Source organism: Coregonus clupeaformis, chromosome 5 (genome assembly GCF_020615455.1).
Source record: "Coregonus clupeaformis isolate EN_2021a chromosome 5, ASM2061545v1, whole genome shotgun sequence".
NCBI lineage: Eukaryota > Metazoa > Chordata > Actinopteri > Salmoniformes > Salmonidae > Coregonus > Coregonus clupeaformis.
In genome coordinates, this window is record NC_059196.1 from 9,978,185 (window position 1) to 9,995,357 (window position 17,173).

Here is a 17,173-nt window from a genome sequence, read left to right on the forward strand (position 1 = left end):
AAGTATATTGTATGTTTTAAATAAAAAATTAAATAAAAAAAAAGACCCAGATGCAGACACAGGAGGCGGATAGTACAAGTCTCAGAGTTTATTACAGTACAAGGGGCAGGCAATCGGTAGGTCAAGGCAGGCAAAGAGTCGTAATCCAAATCAGAGGTTTGGACACCTCTCAGTAAATAGAGGATTTGGAGTGTTATTGATAAGGCTTTGGGTCACCTTAGATTTACCATCTGTATTCTGAAAATGATAACATAACTTAGTGAGGTGAACAGAGGGTATATGTAACTTAGTAGGTAAAAATACACTAGTAATATGACGTTTTTACTGTGGTAAGTAGTGACTGTTACCATGGACAGATACAAGAGGTCAATCTTGTGAGTTGGTGAGAATCCTATTTCCCTAGCTCCTATCAAAAAAAAGTTGACTTGACTAAGGCCACACAAATCGAGCCTTCTCTCACTTGAGGTTGTGCGTGTGGTGGAAGGCGGGCCACAGCATGGTCAGCAGGTCATTGGTCAGGTGACAGGAAGAAAGATCCAGCTCCTCCAGGTGGTACCTCGAGGGTGCGCAGGCCAGCACAGAGCTTAGGACGAAGCACTTGAGCGGCGTCATGCGCACGGTGGACAGCTTGATGCTGCAGATGGAGAGCAGAACCTCTGCCGTGGATCTGGAACTCGTGGAGGAGCACCATCAGGTCCATGAGCTCCTCAGGGGGCTGCCACTTCACGATCTCCGCCGCCAGGTGCTTCTTGAGGGTCCGTTTGATCTGAGCCACCGTGGTGCTCTTGATGTTGCAGTCCAGCTGCTCCAGCAGAACCCGGTTCCCATAGTGAAGCAGGCTGCCCATGAAGATGGGGTAGAGCTCGAAGGCCCGGCTGTCCAGGCGCTCCTGGGGAAGGCTCTGCTCTACTTGGTCCAGCACGTCTTCGTTGAAGCTGTCCTGGGTGCGGAACATCTCTGCCACCATGGTGCGGGCGATGCAGACCTTGCTGCGGCTGCAGATCATCTCAAACAGGCTTGGAAAGAGCTTGAGCAGGTTGAAGACAGCGAAGACCCTGAGGGGGATGAACTTGGAGATGATGCTGATGAGGGTGTTGACGTCTTCGCCCACTTGGCCGATGGCCACGGTCACCTCTTTGCTCAGCTTCTCCAGAGCTGTCTTGTTCTCACTGAGGACGACGTACAGGGCAGCCAGGTACTCTTGCATGGCGAGAATGGCAAACACGTAGCGCATCTTCTTTTCATCAACCTCTGACCCTTTGGTCTCGACGCAAGGCACCAGGTAGAAGTCGAGAACATCAGTGCGGGAACACGGCCAGCTGACGCAGTTCCTCGTCTGTTTTGGTCTGTTCCAGTTCTTTGGAGAAGGAAGTGCGCTTTTTGTTGACTCCGTCAAAGGCCAGTTTGCCCACAGTGCAGACTACATAGAGCATCAACGAGTTCTGGTGCTCTAGAGAAGATACTCCCCCACCCATGTCAGCACCTCCTCTCCAAAGTTGAGCCTCAGGAAGCTGGTATAGATACCAGTTAGCGTACATATGGGAAATGTAAAAAGTGGAGGATGGCACAAGTCAGCCAGCAATAGGAAGGTAAAAAGTGGTTCTCCCTCTGTAGGTTGAGGCAAAGCAGCTTGATGAGGGACTGGGCCTCCTGGTTTCTCGGCTTCTCTCCAATCTGTTGCAGCAGTCGGCTTGTGAAGTATGCTCGCTTGCGATTTGGGTCATTGAAGCCACATATCTGTGCATAGCGTTTCACATACTTCGTAGGGCTGTGGTCAAGGGCAGACAACCTGGTGGTGACCAAAATACTGGCCTAAGAAAATTGAGTTAAATTATCAATAAATATACATTACTGAACATTTTTCATAAAAACTTACTGGGGTTGGAAATAGACATACTGAATGGTAACATAATGTATTTTTCTGTTTTATTTTATGGTAGTACTGTCTCTGCATTGCTCAAACAGCACTTCCTTAGCACACATCACATTCTACTGTAAGTAACTGACTAAACGTGTGTTGTGGGCCCTTACCTCAGGCAGCAAGTATTTCCTGAGCAGGTTCACCACCACTGCCCCGGAGGGGAGGGCCTCATTGGGGTCGCTGCACAGCTCCGTGTTGCCAATACAGAAGTCCAGTTTCATCTTCTCCATTTTGTTAAACAGAAACAACATGTCCTTGGCCTGGTCGCTCTCTCCACTCAGCATGGGGATCTTCTTCAGGTGCAGGTATTACCTGCTGACCAGGTCTCTCAGAGATGCGGACTTGGATAACTGGGAGAGGTCCTTGCAGGAGAAGGACACCAGTAGTTTGAACTGGGTCAAAGTGAGCCCGGCACACCAGTCTAGAACCAGCTTCCGCACCACCGTGATCTTCCCTGTCCCGACTGCCCCATACAGCAGCACGTTAAGGTCCTGCTCCCTTCCTCCTTGCTGAGTGGGCTCAAAGAGCTGCTCCACGGTGACCAAGGCGCTCTGAGGGGCCTGGGATGCCTTGAGGAGGGGGGTGATTAAGGGCCCTTTCCTCTCCTCTGGCTTCCTTTCCAGGATGAGGGGCTCCACGTGCATGGTCTCTGGGGTGAAGTGGGTGGCTGAACCATAAGGTAAACTTCTTCTTGTGGATCTCAAAGGGGTCTGTGAAGGAAAGGACCAGTATTTAAACACAGCAATGAACGAACACATGCTCTTGAATTATCAAGAGCACTAAGATTACTGAAATACATAAGCCAAAATCTCTATTGTTGCAGGATTCTACAGGATAGTATGTCCACACATTGCATTACCTACAGTAGGCTTAACTATCTTGTTATAACCTATCTAACTACCCTATAACAGACCAGTCAGTACAGTATAGTACAGTACAATACAGAACATGCTGTTATGGAACACTTACCACTTTGCTCTTACTTTTTGTTTCTTTTTAGTACTGGTCTGTTTATTGCATACTTATTTCCCTGACATAATGTCTGGTATGTGATGTGACGTGTGGCTGAAACATGCAGAGCAAAGGGCAAAATAAGAGAGAAGAGGCTTATGCAATTAGATTGTGCCAATCTTTCCCATTCAATTGGGAAGGAGGTTTCCTAATACATAGCAGGGACCTACAGAACAGATGGTGTGAATTACAAGGACCAGACTTCAACCTTAAGTGATGGGACATATGTACAAGCTCTGTTTACCTGTTTAATTATGGACCAGACTTACCTACCTCAGGCCCACTGGAGCAAAAAAGCCTTGAATGAAATCCACTGGCTGAATAGAAGTATTTCAACTTCCTCCATGGTCCTCCTGGAAGCCTCAGCTGTCTGTGGGGGTGCACACAGAGGCTCACTCAACAACAGTGATTATTTCTCTACTTACATGTCACAACAGGTAGCATGCCTCCAGGACACACAAAATACTGATCTAGCACTAAGACTAGCACTTTATTGGGTGGTTTCCTGGACACAGATTAAGCCTAGTCCTGGAATAAAAAGCAAGCTCAATGGAGAATCGCCATTAAAAAATGCTTTTTAGTCCAGTATTAGGCTTCATCTGTGTCCGGGAAACCGCCCCTATGTGTTGTCTGTCTACACTGTATGTAGGGGTGGAACTGTAAAATGTCAATGTCTGGGTGATGAGTAATTGGTTTGGCATTTGTGTCAAATGTGCACTTCCGTGGAAGAGAATTTTGACTAACCTGTGACATGAGCTCATCTTCCTAGGAGTGATGACTCTGCTTGTCAGTGGGCTGAGGTTCACGTCTAAAGACAAACACAGTCACCACGTCATATAATTCTCAGTGGTTATAAGGAATACATAATACTTACAGTATGCAGTAAATATTCCCTCCCTCACTCACTTATTACAATTGTTATACAGACATAACAATACTGTTAATAATACTGTTACGCTACACAGACGTAGTTTTTCTTACCTCTTTGTAAAATAGAGATGTTAGATTGGGGAAGTACATCTTTAACTGTGCCTCGCCATCTCCTGTGTTACAGTTCCCACTGGGCACAGACGTCAATTCAACGTCTATTCCATGTTGGGTCAACGTAATTTCATTGAAATGATGTGGAAACAATGTTGATTCAACCAGTGTGTGCCCAGTGTAGCGGGTGATTTGGATGGAGTCAGGCGCAGGAGATGTAAATAATGGTTTATTCGGCCAATACAGCGGTTCGCAGCAATGCGTAAAACAACTACAGTGCGACTTAATGGCGCACTGGGAAAAACAAAACACACGGGTGAATATCCCAATGATAAAGTACATAATGCTCCACCAAGCTATCGACACCTCCACATGGAAACAATCACACACAAAGACATGGGGGCAGAGGAAATACTTATACAGGGACTGATGAGGGGATATGAACCAGGTGTGGGTAAAAACAAGACAAAACAAATGGAATGATAAGAAGAGGAGTGGCAGTGGCTAGAAGGCCGATGACGACGAACGCCGAAACCTACCCGAACAAGGAGACGAGGCAGCTTCGGAGGAAGTTGTGACAGTATACCCAACCCCCCCCCCCTCGGGGACGGCCAGGTGGACGCGGAGAAGGGCGATCCGGATGGCGACGGTGGAAATCCTGCAACAGGGAGGGATCGAGGACATCCTTCACCGGGACCCAGCATCGCTCCTCCGGACCATACCCCTCCCACTCCACGAGGTACTGAAGGCCCCACACCCAGCGTTCCACATCTCCTCCGCGCGCCGAAACCAGCCGTCCACCGCAAGAGCTTCAGTCTGGCTCTGATGCCACGGTGCCAGGACCGGCTGATACCCTAAAACACATTGACATTGTGACAGGTTAGTGGAGGAGTGGCGGAGAGAGTTCTGTGCATATTCAGCCCATGGCAAGAACACTGCCACTCCCCGGCCGGTCCTGGCAGTAGGACTGCCGGAACCTACCCATATCCTGATTCACCCGTTCCACCTGCCCATTAGATTTGGGGTGAAACCCAGAGGTCAGGCTGACCGAGACCCCTAGACGTTCCATGAACGCCTTCCAGACCCTGGACGTAAACTGGGGACACCGGTCAGACACTATGTCCTCTGGCACCCCGTAGTGCCAGAAGACGTGAGTAAACAGGGCTTCTGCAGTTTGCAGGGCTGTGGGGAGACCGGGCAGAGGAAAGAGGCGGCAGGCTTTAGAGAAGCGGTCCACAGCGACCAGGATGGTGTTGTTACCCTGAGAGAGGGGTAGATCAGTTTGGAAATCAATGGATAAGTGGGACCATGGCCGTTGTGGAACTGGTAAGGGTGTAACTTACCTGCTGGAAGGTGCCTAGGTGCCTTACTCTGGGCGCACACCGAGCAGGAGGAGACATGCACCCTCTCGTCCTTAGCCAAGGTAGGCCAACAGTACTTCCCGGTCAGGCAGCGCACTGTACGGCCGATGCCTGAGTGACCAGAGGAGGGGGACGTGTGTGCCCAATAGATAAGACGATCACGGACACTAGACGGCACGTACCGAAGTCCAGCAAGGCACTGAGGTGGAGTTGTCTCTGTGCGTAACGCCCGCTCTATGTCGGCGTCCACCACCCACACCACCGGCGCCACAATGCAGGAGGCCTGGGAGTATGGGGGTGTTGTCAATGGGCCTCTCCTCTGGGTCGTACAGCCGTGACAGTGCGTCTGCCTTCACGTACTTCGTGCCTGGTATATAGGACAGCGTGAAATCAAACCGGGTGAAGAACAGGGCCCACCTGGCCTGGCGAGGGTTCAGCCTCCTCGCTGCCCAGATGTACTCCAGGTTATGGTGGTTAGTCCAGACGAAGAAAGGGTGTTTCACCCCCTCGAACCAGTACCTCCACGCTGTCAGGGCTCTGACAACAGCCAACAGCTCCCGATCACCAATGTCATAGTTCTGCTCCGCCAGTTCTGCTCTGTCAGGATCGAGGGAAAGATGAACGGAGAAAAGTTAACCTGCTCTGCTCCAGAGAGCTCAGGACCTCAGACTGGGGCGAAGGCTCCCTAAGCACACAGCCAAGACAACGCAGTAGTGGCATCGGGAAAATTCTCTGAATGTCCTTGAGTGGCCCAGCCAGAGCCCGGACTTGAACCCGATTGAACATCTCTGGAGAGGCCTGAAAATAGCTGTGCAGCGACGCTCCCCATCCAACCTGACAGAGCTTGAGAGGATCCGCAGAGAAGAATACAGGTGTGCCAAGCTTGTAGTGTCATACCCAAGAAGACTTGAGGCTGTAATCGCTGCCAAAGGTGCTTCAACAAAGCACTGAGTAAAGGGTCTGAATACTTATGTAAATGTGATATTTACATGTTTGCTTTGTCATTATGGGGTATTGTGTGTAGATTGATGAGGGGGAAAAAACACTTTAATCCATTTTAGAATAAGGCTGTAAAGTAACGAAATATGGAAAAAGTCAAGGGGTCTGAATACTTTCCAAATGCACTGTATGCACTCTCCACAAAGCCAGCCAGCCATACAAACAGCCTTCCCTCTCCCAGGCATATGCATTGTCCTAAAGCCAGCCCACTAATACCGCTAATCTGCATTTGCCTTTTAATCGGCATTGGAATAATTTTAGTAGCCTATTTTCAATTGTTGGTGTTGTGCTAGGGTATGCCATACCCTGCCATACCCAATTGACACGCCTGCGAAGGACCAGAAGGAATGGAACAAAAAAACTGCTTCAATTAGCAAAAGCATTATGCTACATTCTGAATTATAGGCTATTCCTTGGTTACTCAACAAAACTGTCCCATGTCCACTCCAGCAATTCTGATTTGATACATTGTAGCAACTAAGGAGTTGCCAGGGCAACTAAGGAGTGGCTCCGTAAGAAGCATCTCAAGGTCCTGGAGTGGCCTAGCCAGTCTCCAGACCTGAACCCAATAGAAAATCTTTGGAGGGAGCTGAAAGTCCAGTGACAGCCCCGAAACCTGAAGGATCTGGAGAAGGTCTGTATGGAGGAGTGGGCCAAAATCCCTGCTGCAGTGTGTGCAAACGTATGATCTCTGTAATTGCAAACAAAGGTTTCTGTACCAAATATTAAGTTCTGCTTTTCTGATGTATCAAATACTTATGTCATGCAATAAAATGCAAATTAATTACTTAAATCATACAATGTGATTTTCTGGATTTTTGTTTTAGATTCCGTCTCTCACAGTTGAAGTGTACCTATGATAAAAATTACAGACCTCTACATGCTTTGTAAGTAGGAAAACCTGCAAAATCGGCAGTGTATCAAATACTTGTTCTCCCCACTGTATATACAGTACCAGTCAAAGGTTTGGACACACCTACTCATTCCAGGTTTTTCTTTAATTTTACTATTGCCTCCATTGTAGAATAATAGTGAATTCATAAAAACTATGAAATAACACATATGGAATCATGTAATAACCAAAAAAGTGTTAAACAAACCAAAATATATTTTATATTTGAGATTCCTCAAAGTAGCCACCCTTTGCCTTGATGACAGCTTTGCACACTCTTGGCATTCTCTCAACCAGCTTCATGAGGAATTATTTTCCAACAGTCTTGAAGGAGTTCCCACATATGCTGAGCACTTGTTAGCTGCTTTTCCTTCACTCTGCGTTCCAACTCATCCCAAACCATCTCAATTGGGTTGAGGTCGGGTGATTGTGGAGGCCAGGTCATCTGATGCAGCACTCTATCACTCTCCTTCTTGGTCAAATAGCCCTTACACAGCCTGGAGGTGTGTTTTGGGTCATTGTCCTTTTGAAAAACAAATGATAGTCCTACTAAGCGCAAACCAGATGGGATGGCGTATCGCTGCAGAATGCTGTGGTAGCCATGCTGGTTAAGTGTGCCTTAAATTCTAAATAAATCACTGACAGTGTCACCAGCAAAGCACCCCCACAACACCTCCTCCTCCATGCTTCACGGTGGGAACCACACATGTGGAGATCATCCGTTCACCTACTCTGCATCTCACAAAGACACAGCGGTTGGAACCAAAAATCTCAAATTTGGACTCATCAGACAAAATGACATATTTCTACCGGTCTAATGTCTATTGCTCGTGTTTCTTGGCCCAAGCAAGTCTCTTCTTATTATTGGTGTCCTTTAGTAGTGATTTCTTTGCAGCAATTCGACCATGAAGTCCTGATTCACACAGTCTCCTCTGAACAGCTGATGTTTAGATGTGTCTGTTACTTGAACTCTGTGAAGCATTTATTTGGGCTGCAATCTGGGTTGCAGTTAACTCTAATGAACTAATCCTCTGCAGCAGAGGTAACTCTGGGTCTTCCTTTCCTGTGGCGGTCCTCATGAGAGCCAGTTTCATCATAGCGCTTGATGTTTTTTGCGACTGCACTTGAAGAAACTTTCAAAGTTCATGAAATGTTCCTTATTGACTGACCTTCATGTCTTAAAGTAATGATGGACTGTCATTTCTCTTTGCATATTTGAGCTCTTCTTGCCATAATATGGACATGGTCTTTTACCAAATAGGGCTATCTTCTGTCTACCAAACCTACCTTGTCACAACACAACTGATTGGTTCACACGCTTTAAGAAGGAAAGAAATTCCACAAATTAACTTTTAACAACGCACACGTGTTAATTGAAATGCATTCCAGGTGACTACCTCATGAAGCTGGTTGAGAGAATGCCAAGGGTGTGCAAAGCTGTCATCAAAAACATGGGTAGTGTTCAAAAATGTAAATAAGTATTCTGCAAGGTTTTTCAAAAAATCTGTCACAGATTTGCATTCATTGAACAAGTGAGTCAGATTTTCACCTTCTTTTTCGCAGATATCATCAATATCAACAAATTTGGACAACATAGAATTACATGGATATTTCTTATGTAGAATCTTAAAGTGCACTTCCTTAAATTTGTTTGGGATACAATATTATTAAGGCATCAACCAAGTTTTTTTCCAGACAATGTCAGGAATAAGCATTTTCCAGAATGTCTTTCCCCTAGGCATAAATTGGTTCCGTGAATGGAAAATGTGTCATATGTATTTGTTACAATAAGATTTCTCAAGTAAGCCCACGCGTTCCAAGCTGAGTTCTGGATAAGCTCTGTGATCATCACCAAAGCTAAGATTAGTTTACATTTGTGTAGTTAGACCACTGGGAATGGCTTAGATCACAGAAATAAACTATCTGAAAGGTATTAGAAACTTATAAATTGTTCATATGAAAGAATATTACCCCTGTTGTCGAAAACATCAAGAACAAAGTCAATATTCCTCTCATGCCAGCTAGGGTAGAACAATGACTTATTCCTTACAGTTATTATTCCACAAAAGAGGTTTATGTGAGGAAGAATTTGTCACGCCCTGGCTCTGGGGACACTGTTATGTTGAGCCAGGGTGTGTAATTCTATGTTTGTATTTCTATGTTGGCCTGAGTGACTCCCAATCAGAGGCAACGAGTGTCAGCTGGTTGTCTCTGATTGGGAGCCATATTTAACTGTCTGTCTTTCACTTTGTGTTTGTGGTTTCTTGTTCTATTTTGGTTTGTGTTCAACCATAGACATCACGTTTTCGTCTGTTGTTTTGATCGTGTGATCATTCTAATAAATATAATGTTCGCATTCAACGCTGCGCCTTGGTCTCTCCCTGACGATCGTGACAGAATTGTGCAGGAAACATATTTTCCAGGACATTAAAGCTTGTTGGTGAAACCTAGCCAATTTCGCAGGTAATCTTTCAGGAATATAATTCCATTTCAGTAAAAATGTAAGACCTCCCAATTTATTAAACAAATTTTTTGGAATGAAATACCACAGTGATTCTGTATTGCCCAATCATCTTTTCAACCATTTGATATTGAAAGTGTTATTTAAACTTCCCAACCTTTTATTTGAGAGGACTGACTTTTTTAGTTTGTGAGACTTTCCAGATGAAGTCAAGAAAGGTCTTGTTGATCTCTTTACAGGTAGAGAGATTTACAAATAAAGATAATGAGGGGTGCACAAAGCGAGACAGTCCCTCTGCCTTGGACAGAAGCACTCTCCCAAGTATAGAAAGATCCCTTTGTAGTCAATTCTTAAATATATGATTGTTTTTCTTAATTTTAGGAGAGAAATTCATATGTTGTCTGACTAAGTGTTTTTTTGATAGATGTATTCCTAAATATTTAACACAGTCCTTTACAGGAATATTTTCTATTTCTTTATCATCAGAGTCATATAAACATAAGATTTCACATTTAGAAACGTTCTGTTTTAATCCAGATGCAATAGAGAACGCAGTGATAACATTAAGGGTATGGGCGACCTGGTCTTTAAAAAAAAGAGTAGTATCGTCAGCCAGTTGGGAAATTTTAATTTCTCTGTTAAAAATGGATAAACCATGCAGATTTGCATTATTCAGAATATCTAGAGCACAGGTGTCAAACTCATTCCACGGAGGGCCGAGTGTCTGCGAGTTTTCGCTCCTCCATGTACTTGATTGATGAACTAATGTCACTAATTAGTACGGAACTCTCCACACCTGGTTGTCTAGGGCTTAATTGAAAGGAAAAACCAAAAACCTGCAGACACTACGCTCTCCATGGAATGAGTTTGACACCCCTGATCTAGAGTTAGAAGTTCCACAACCAAAATGAATAAAAAGGGCAAAATTGGGCATCCCTGTTGTACACTTCTGTTGATACTGAATCTTTTGGATGTATTAATGTTTAGTATCACAGAACTATTTATATATTTGTAAAACATGTGAATGACTTTGATAATATTTTCACCGAAACCAAAAAGTTTAAGAGACCGAAAGAGAAATTCATGTTCAATTGTGTCAAAGGCTTTACAGAAGTCCCAATATAAAACAACAGCATCTGAGTCAATTGCATCTGAATAATCTAAAAGGTCAAAGACTAAACGAATGTTGGAATTTATGTGACGGCCCTTCATAAATCCTGTTTGAGTCTCATTTATAATGGGATCTATTCATTTCTTTAATATTTTGGCATAAACCAGAGCAATCAATTTGTAATCAATATTTACTAAAGTAATTGGTCTCCAATTGTCAATGAGAGAAGGGTCTTTATCAAGCTTCGGAATCAGTGAAATAAGGCCCTGTTTCATAGTGGAGACCATTTCACCATTTTCAATGCAATCTTGAAACAAATGAAAAATAGAGTGTTCTAGTAACTGTCACATTTGCTCCTGCAACACCCTCTACTGCTCATCCTGTGTCTCCTGGACCTGCCACCACTCCCCCAGTACTCTCTCTCTCTGTGTGATTGTGTGGGCAGAGACAGGTGTGTTGGAGTTAGAGCAGATCCCCACCAGCTGCAACCTGTTCCATAATCAAGACCTCTACAAATACTCAGTCCTGCCACTTCCACATCGTAATCTCTGCTCAGTCAGTCTACGGTTCTAGCCGTGTGTTACTGTTCAGATCCTGTTGTTTACATTGACATTTTAGTCATTTAGCAGATGCTCTTATCCAGAGCGACTTACAGTTAATGAGTGCATACATTTTTCATACTGGCCCCCCGTGGGAATCGAACCCACAACCCTGGCGTTGCAAGCGCAATGCTCTACCAACTGAGCTACAGGAGGCCCTGGTGTGCATGTTTTCCTTGCCTGATGCTGTTTTCCTTCTCGCTACAATTCTGCCCGCTCTGACTCTGGTCACTGTCTCCAGTCCCACGTCACATCATCCTACTACTCTGTCCTGGATTCCCCACTCTACTACTCTCTTGGATTCCCCTCTGGACCTGCTCACCCTGTCTCAACCCCCCTCGCTCCAGCCGCAGCCTCTGCACCTGGTTTCCAGCAGTTTCCCCTGACCTGCACTCCATCTCCCCCCTGCGTCTCAATAAATACCTTGGTTACTTCATCCCAGTCTCCTCGTCTGAGTCTGCTCTTGGGTTCCCCTGTTCCACTCCGCGTAACAGTAACTCCCAAAACTGCCTATAGAATTCAACTGACAGGCCATCAGGGCCAGGTGATTTCCCTTTTTTCATAGAATTCAGAGCCTCTCTAACTTTGATTGACACAAGTGAATCGCAAACTGAGTGGAAATCATCCTCAATTACAGGGACATAATTCTGAATGTGGAAAATGTAGCTTTCACAACAATCTCCCTGAAATTGTGAGTTGTAAAGGTTTTCATGAAAGGAGTTGACAAATGTTGATATTGTAATGGGATCTTTGCAGAATACATCATTAAGTTTGAGTGCCGTTATAGATTTTATTTTGTCGTTTCTGTTTTCAAGTGCAAAGAAATAACTGGTGTTTCTTTCCCCCTCTTCAATCCATTTCGCTCTTGATCTGACGAAGGCGCCCTTTGACAGATCTGTGTAAAACTGTTCTAATTCTAGTTGTAAAGATGTAAATAATTTAATACATTTCTATAGCGCTTTTCATTACAATTTCAAACCCCTTCAAAGGCTAAAAACAAACAAGCAATACATCATTATGAGTTGCCTAACTATAGTTAGTTCAACCAATAGAGGCCAAGTCTTTGAGTGCAGGCATCCTCCAAAGATGGAAGGGACAGTTCATGGCTTGATCAGAGGAAGGTGGTCAGGGAGATGGTTGATGAAGAGTCTGGTGACGATCATGTAGAGGCTTACTCTGGGAACAAGCCTGAGTCGTGTAGCTACTCGACTTCTCCTCTTTCACAATGTATGGCACCCACTTGGGTGATGCCTCAGCAGCTCTGGGTGCCAGAAAGCTCACCACACACAGTTCAGAGTAGTAGCCAGTTGTCCTCACTACGAGGCCTCTGCCTCAGCACTGCATTTCTACTGCATCTCCCAGTTTCAGGTGACTCTTCAATTTATGTTTTCAAAAGACCAGGAACCAGCAGCCAGGTGAAACAAAAAAGCTGGTACAGTGTACAGATGCATCATTCCAACAAAAACAATTTGCCAGCTAGCTAGTTAAGCCAAAAGGATTTGCCTGCTAGTCCATCTGCAAATCGGGTCAAAACCACCAGAAATATACAGTATGGCAAATCCTCAACACTTAGCTACCTCTTCCAAATCAAATGAGCTCGAAAAAAATAAGTGAAAAATGACCAGTGGCAGTTTTAGCATGTACATCTTGGTGGGGCAAACTCACCCAATTATTTTTTTTATGCCAGCAAAGCCAATACACAACACAACATTAAACAATACATAAATTGCACTATAACGGTGACAAACGGTGCCCACAAACTGTTAGGGCCTACATAAAGCTGTCCCAACAGCAGAGCTTTCTTTTCAGCACCATGGAGGGAATCCTTACCACTGCTACACCTGGCTATCAGCAGAGCCTTGTCTAGCAGAGAAACTGTTCATTCAGCCTCATTTACCTGGGGCGGCAGGTAGCTTAGTGGTTTAGAGCGTTGTGCCAATAACCGAAAGGTTGCTGGTTCTAATCCCCGAGCCAACTAGGTGAAAAATCTGTTGATGTGCCCTTGAGCAAGGCACTTAACCCTAATTGCTCTGGATAAGAGCGTCTGCTAAATGACAAAAATGTAAATTTACTGCCTTTTAAAAAAACATAGCTGATATTCTGACTTGCTTAAACAAATATGACTTCTACTGACAATTGAGATGTACAAATTATGGCATAAGGGAACGATGAGCTGATAAGAGGCAATCCATAATTTTGATTAAGACATTAATGAGCGAGCTAGGGCGGATGTAGTCAATATAACTATTTGTTCAGCACTTTTAAAATGTACAGTGACAGAATTCAGAACATGGGCCATTCTTACAGTATTCTCCCTGTACACCAAGTCAGAACCGTAGTATAATTAAATGGGGCATATAAGCAGACAATGAAAGCTCTTACAATATTCGATGATTACATTTCTCTCAAATAGGCTATTGGCTACATGTGCACCACCAAGTCTGAACAGTAGGCAAAATTAAGAGGGGAAAATAGACCAAATTATTAGGGTGAGGCACATGGGCTACTAACAGCTTACTACACAACATACACTTAGTATTACTTTCTTAGCTACAGTATACATATCTTCCAGGCATATTACATAATTTATGCAGCAGCATACAATACATTTATGGACTCACCTTGTTGTGCTGGGCTCAGGAAGGTGCCGCTGCGATCCATCTTGTGAGCAGATTTTGTCATTAAACTTTGTCATCAAAATCTGGCATTCTCTGGATTTATGGTGCTTTCAAGACAACTGGGAACTCTGAAAAAAACAAGGTTGAATCATGATGTCAGTGATCTTCAGGTCAGAGCTCTAGAAAAAGGCCAGAGTTCCCGACTTGGAATTCCGAATCGGATGACCGTTCAAAACGTATTTTCCCAGTCGGAGCACGTTTCTTCAGAGTTCCCAGTTCTCTTGAACTCACTGAAGTCTGAGATTTCCCAGTTCTGAGTTTCCAGTTGTTTTGAACGCGGCAGAAGTCTTGCTGGCCAAAGTATTCAACCTTTTCTGGCCTATGGTGTGTTGCGAGTGAATGTTTATCCTTTTAAGCTTGGAAAAGAGACCCTTAAATCCAAACATGGACCACACACCCTCTCCACTGAATAGCAGGCTAGTGATTGCTTTGCAAAGCTTGCAGTTAGCCACTGATTCTTTCGAAACCACTCATTGTTGAATTTCCAAATTGTTGTGTACTGTTTATGTCCAATGGCCGATGAGCACCAATACGTTTTATCTATAATTTCTCTTCATATGACAAGGATTGAAAAGGATTTGCCAGTAGATGTCGACTTGATTCATGATGATGACTGCTTGTCTAACTTGCTAGCTAAGATTTTGAAAGTATGATGTTGACATGATTAGTCCAATCAAAGCTACTGTAGATATTACGTGATTTGACGTCATTTTATCTGTGGCCAATGACCTTCTTGTATGGGCACTTCTAATGTAAATCTATGGCAGCACCCAAGGGGATATAATTTTTTTGCTCTCCCTGTAGATTTTCTGGTGACGTAGTGTCCCCATGAGTGACAGAACACTGAGCCAATCACAGCGCAACTAGAGAACATTACCAACCTCTAAGCTCCGTATTTTCCACTGGCTGCCCCACCACCACAGAAAGCACTGAGCTTGGCTGAAACACCTGCATTTTGGAGCTGCCTTACTCAAGAAAGCAAAAAAGAGACCATGTTTGTTTGCGGCTTTAATAACTCAATTATAATTTTTGGGACATTGTTTGCAAACTGATATGGGACACATATTAATGCCAAAATAACATGCAAAACAGGGAGAGAAAAAAATAATCATATATATATATATATATATATATATATATATATAAAATAGAGACACATTCTGCTGCGTTTAGACGAGGGACGCAAGCACCGTCATACCGGTCGGTGATGGCAAAAGCAAGCCAGCACGACGGTATGCGTTGCTACGATGATTTCAGTAAACATTTCGTCCTCCATGTTGTCTGGATGAAAAATCAACATCCGGTTAATCTTCAACACAATGACAGACAGCAAAAATTGAAATATTTTAACTCTAGCGGCAAGTCCCGTCTACCGTGGCGGTTGACGGCATTCACCTCCAGCCTCAACGGCATTTACCGTCGTGCTCTGATTGAAAACAATGACATCCGGTTTGCCTACGGTCGTACCATCGAAACGCAGCTAGGCGTCAAAGGCATCAGGTAGCCTAGCGGTTAAGATCGTTGGGCCAATAACCGAAAGGCCGCTGATTCGAATCCCCCCAACAACACCTGCTCCCCAGGCACCGATGACATGGACGTCAATTAAGACAGCCCCCCACACCTCTCTGATTTATAGGGGTTTGGTTAAATGTGGAAGGCACATTCTGGTTGAATGCATTCAGTTGTGCAACTGACTAGGTTTCCCCTTCCCAAAAGTGGACAACCTGGCTTCAGTTTCAAAACAATGCATTCTTAAATAAATCACATACTTGCCTTTGATGAGTTTAGGTTAGGGGTGAAAAAACAGCCTGCTGCAACCTGATTGGATGAATGCAATACTCAACATCCGGGACTAGCATTTAGCCCTTCTAACATGGTGGTGGAAATTGGTGTTTCATAAAGAAATAATGCATTTTTTCCCTTTTTTTTTTTGCCTTGTCGCCATTATATCGAGTTAAGAATGAAATCGAAGACTTTGCAGCCAGAATGGAGAACGTTTTGAGTACGAACCAGTTGCCAGGGGACAGGAGTGTATTACCAGCTGGGCACATTAAAGGAAAACTCCATCCATCTTTTGGGACTATGTCAACAATGGACTAATGAAACAAATACCAAAAGATAGTTTTTGGGTGGAATTTTCCTTCAAGCCCAGACGATCGGACATCCATAGCACCCACTAGCGGCTGCCCAGGCTAAGTACAGACTAGAGTTTTTTTAATGAAGCTCCAATGCTTTCAAGTTGCTAGCAGTCGTTACTTCAAAAATGTTAATTATTAAACCCTCACCGTGTACCTATGTTTGTCCTCTGTTGTGGCTTGCCTTTCTTTGTTTGCTGAAATCCATACTTTTAATGACCAAATGTCATACTTATACTTACTTATATAATATAAACGTTAATCAAATACAACCACGGACTGTTTCCTCATTGCTAACTTAACGTAGCAGGCGTAAAAAGACGCCTGAGCAGAGTCCCCACATCTGTTTTTCAGGGGAAACGGAAGTTAGGTTGAAAACCGGAAACATCTGCTTTCTTCCGTCCCCGCAGAGAGTGCCGTATTGCTGTTGCTCTAAGATGGCAACTCGAACGCTCATGTGCCAATTGAATCTCATCAAGGAAACCATCAGTGGTTGTATTTTGACTAACGTTTCATTAAAAAGCATGGATTTCAGCAAACAAAGAAAGGCATTCAACAACAGAAAGCAAATATAGGTACACGGTGAGGGTTTAAGAATTTACATTTTTGAAGTATCAACTGCTATCGACTCGAAAAAGTCGGAGCTTAAATTCGTGGAGTTGAGATCTTGGCTATATATACCCCATGACCCATGACAAACACATTGCAACACAATTATTATAAGTTAGTAAAGTTTGAAGTCTTTATTGAAATACCAGCCATTTGCGATGCTGTACAATGGAATTGAGAGAAATGATCAAGCTGGTGCGGAGTAACAGGTCAAAATAGGCGAGATAATTAAAATATTTTAGGAATGTCACAGTATATTGTAACTGAAATGTCTGAATCCAACTAGATTTTGCAACATAGCCTACTGTCACTCTTTCTCTTGGCTTGTTTTCCTGAAAGCTGGGTATCCCAATTCCAACCACGGTCAAATATGCAACTCACACACACTCATAAGAAACTATAGAAGACATATCAA

At 44.0% G+C, this 17,173-nt stretch overlaps 1 pseudogene; it reads right to left on the reverse strand.

Annotated features, from left to right (window-relative positions):
* Positions 1–456: 456 nt before the first annotated feature.
* Positions 457–15,427, reverse strand: LOC121556890 (annotated as a pseudogene).
* Positions 15,428–17,173: the final 1,746 nt, after the last annotated feature.